Genomic DNA, 4,605 nt, shown 5'->3' on the forward strand with positions numbered 1-4,605 from the left:
ATAATTTTGTTAAGTAGTGGATAAAATCAATTTTCAGTGTCACGAAAGGTGAGTAAAGAAACAAGAACCAAGGCCCGACTAAGAAAAACAAAGCGAAAAAGATAAAGTCAATGTGACTTTATCTTTTCACTAAGATGATCAAAAATATCAATGCCCCGTAAAGTTTTAGAATTCGTATGCTAAAAGGCGATTGCACGTTTTGCGTAGAAATTTTAATTTTTCGGGGAAATTTTTGCAAACAGCAAACAGCAGTTTTTAAGAACTCAATTGTGATACAATAGATATTTATAGATGCGTGACATTTTTCAAAAGACTTGTCAATACTCAATATCAGCGGACGCTCGCATAACTGAGGCTGTAAATTCTTAAAAATTTATAATTTATAAAATAAATTTTTTAATATGCATGTAAATATTTTCAAAATCTTGTGCCTATTAATGTTTTTGAATTTGTATAGTACTCGTAACACTGATAAAGAAGTTGGCAATCAATAAAAAAAGTATATTTGTACTTTTTAATGTTAAATTATAGTGCGTATAACCATGTTATACGCTTCATATACCCTATGTTTAGATCAATTGATTTCCTACTTTGTTCACTATAGTCTGAATAAAATAGGAAATCAACTGATGTTAAAGGTTAGAATTTGCAATATACAATAATGACGGGCTTTGAAATTTGCACGCATGGAATTATTTGGTTGACTGTTGGAGTAAAATTTAATACTAATTTGGAACTATTTTCGCCATCCTAAATTTTCGTGTTTGTTTCGAGTAATCTTCTACTCTCATATTTTCTCACTGTTCTAAATTATGTTCGTGTTTTCTTTATTCGGCTTCAAGTTTATATTTTATTTTTGGGATGAAAGAGATTACGCAGATTTTATCTTCCAAATGAAAACCGATAATTTAAAAATCTTTATTATTTTAGTCAATGTATGTATAAATATCCTGTGTAAAAAAGTTGTACTAATTTTTATTTTCAATAAAGAATTTAAGACAATTACCATTTTGAGAGTTTAAAATTTAATTTTTTTTAATGCAATTATAATTTTTCTTTTTTTAATTCGAAGCACTTTTACACTTTTGTAAACAAATTAACAGAAACAATTTTTTTATTTGTTCTCTTGATGCCAAAGAAGGAAAACTTGTCGCCATTATCATTATAATGCCCAACCCAATAGCACTATTGCATTTTTTTTTTTTTTTTGAAAATAATCAATTTAAAAACCCAGGGATTCTATCTAAATTAACTCAAAAACAAATCAAGTGATGGAGGCATAACACTTCAACAACTTTGTTTTTTTTTTTATTATTTAATTTTATTTGTTATAATTGCGTGCTTCTTGTAGAAAAATTATTTATAAAGTTGTTACAATTTTGTTCTTCCATTTATAGGGTGTAAGTTTTAATGGACGACAAATGGGAGAGTAATTTAGAAGAAAGTGTTGACATCGTAATTTTATATTTTTGTAGTTTGTTGGTCTTCGGTTTATATTTTATATCAAAACGTTACTTATCAGTTTCTAATAGTTGCAATAAAGTTTAAGAAATATTTTTCAATTTCAGTATAATTAAAAAGTTGTTAGACGTAAACTTTCGGTTTTTTACCTATTCACAGCATTTATTAGGTACAAATTAATATTAGTTGTCATTTTTGATTGTATAATGACGTTTTACACAGTCTTAATTTTGTTTAATAATTGTTGCAAGATTCGCAAGTTCGAATAATTTTTTTTGTATTTCTTAAGTCAAAAACAACGGCAGTTCTCCAAAATTTAAGTTACCAAAAACTCAAATATGAGTACTTTTGCTATACAAAATGCTTATATTCAAATTGTCAAAATTTTTATTATTTCTATGAGAATCTCATGATTTAAGTTGATCGTTCATAGATTTTCTCAGTTTTTTTTTAATAGGTCTTTAATGAGCAGAAAAGGCTTTCAAAAATTATTATTTTTGTAATTTTTGTTTTGATTTTAACTCTTCAAACGATCTATTGTCATCATTTACAATTGTCGGCCACTTTACATCATCCGAGATGTGATGATGGTAACTTTATTACTGTTGTGTACGAAACAAAATAAAAACCAAGAAGTTATTGTTTGTGATGCAATTGTTTATTTATTTATTATTTTGGGAATGAGATGAAAACACTTTAAAACCCATAAGTGGTTTTCCTAGATGATGTCAGAAATGCTGGTTAGATTATTAAAAATATCGTAAAAATTTAATATTTAATAATATCAACAAAAAAATAAAAAAGTTAAAAGTGAATGGGATGAAAATTTAAAAATAATTTTTTTTTTCATTTTCTCTTTTTTAGAAGTTTAATGCACTTAAAATTGATGCAATTATAGATCCCAAGATTTCAGTATAATATTCATTAACTCATGATTCAAATAATAATTGAGATTTGGTTAAAGTATAACAAAAGTTCTGTAAAATTTGAAAATTGATTTTAGTTGGAAATTCAAAAGAATTGTGAGAAAAATTCTTTATACGAGTAGCTGTATTTTTAATTTTTTAATTTATCAAATTATTTTATAGCTGGTGGTTTCTTTTTTCTGAATAATTAATTAATTATTTCTTATTATATAAGTAGTAATAATAATGAGTTGTCAATTAGGGTTAAAATTTCATATTTAATTGATTTTACATCATCTGTGGTACTATTGTTAAATTAGTGAGCGTTATTAGGCTGCCTGATATTCAATTGGCCAGTTTGAGCGTGTTAAATTTTCCTATATGAAAGCAATAATTATATTTTAATTAAAAAAAAATTTAAAGATTTATCAGCATGTGAAATTCTTTTAAATACTGAATTAAATACTGGATACAAAATCTCAAATAATGTGGTCTATAATTTTAATATATGTAATTCAACTTTTCAGCAAATCTTTTCAAATTCCTGACACAATGATTAATTAATGGGAAACTAAAAGTAGATCTTCAGAATTTAATGATCGGTAAGAAAGTTTTACATACTCATATAGTAACTGTGCAGCTCCTACATACGTAAGAGTTGCACAGTTACTATATGAGTTACTTTATGAGAGTTCCACCGAAACTACTACAAAAACTCAAACAAATTCGACTAAAAAATTTTGAACGGAACATGTTAAAATGTTTTTTAAATCGATTAAAAATTATCAGCATTAAGTATTTGGCCTTAATATTTTCTGAAATATTGAATTATTTTTGAAAATCTACGGCATAATATTTATATATATTATATAAATATAATAATTCGAAAAAAATGTCATAAATCATGCTTAACACGTTTTTAAATTATCGCTGTCAACTTTTACTGTATGTGAACGAGCGGAAATCAACTCAAATTTCGACACTGCGATTTTAACACGAGTAAAAGACACAATAAATTGAATTATTGCAATAACAGTAACTTTTTTTTCTCTCATGACTGCCATGTTCTTTCTAAAACGCAATTTGAGAGCAAATGTTTAAATTTATTTGCTTCCAGTACACCGATTTTATAATTTAGATTTTAGTATTTGAAGTTTCTACGAAGGCCCAGTACGTATTGTTCACGCGACGAAGTTTGTTCATGTGACTTATGAAATGAATAATAATAATTTTTTAATTTATATTTCATAATAATCTATAGAAATTATTACAAAAATAATATTAATTTGATGTTTTATATTTTTCTTTTCAGGTAAAGTAAAAACCAAATTGTTTTTAATTTTTATTACAAACAAACTTAAAAACGCTATGCTTTTATGCGAACAAATAACAACAAGAAAACTGGTTTACAAAAGAGCAGCAAAAGGTACGATTTTAAACTGCAAACTTTAGATTTTTAAAAGAAAAAATTTGTGATTTGTTTCATTATATTAAATTAGTTTAGCTTTTGAAAATTTTCAAAGCTTTGTTTAATTGCAAACTCAATGCCAACTTAAAATTTACTTACATAAATACGACATAACAGACGAAGAATCTCGTTTTAAAGAATCTCGTTCCAGTACGTCGGATTGCTGTCATTAATTAATATAATATGTACTTATGTGTATTTATAGAGCAAAGTATGTTCATAGAGCAATAACAACAACAATTTAAAAAAATTATTTATAACGTAGCTACTAAATTCAAAAAATTGTTGAAGATTCTTAGATACATAAGTATATTTTAAATTTGAATTGAATTTCTCTGTAAAATTTCTTACATAAATGCAAATTACATAATATCAAACGAGTAAACAGTCATTCTGAATAATTTTAACAGGAAATTAATAATAAAAATTTTTGAAATTAAAATAAAGACAAGAAAAAAAAACAGTTCTCATTGACATGAGCTGCCATCAACGTTACATAAGAACACAAGTTCCTACATACAATAATATTGAAATGTATGTATGTGTGTGACATAAAAAGAAAAATGCAAATCTTAAGTGGCTTTCATTTAAAGTTTTAAAGTATGCCAGAGCCATTTACATACATGTACTTTTAAAGAAAACAGACAAATTATCCCATCTACAATCTACATTTATGATTAATTTTCAGTAAGTATATATGAGTTTTTTGTTCTTATTACTTCTTTAACGCATTTATTCGTCCCTTTCGCAAGTAATTCGGCTCTAAATATT

The sequence above is a fragment of the Condylostylus longicornis genome, unplaced genomic scaffold (genome assembly GCF_029603195.1).
Source record: "Condylostylus longicornis isolate FDR11 unplaced genomic scaffold, ASM2960319v2 ptg000135l, whole genome shotgun sequence".
Taxonomy (NCBI): domain Eukaryota; kingdom Metazoa; phylum Arthropoda; class Insecta; order Diptera; family Dolichopodidae; genus Condylostylus; species Condylostylus longicornis.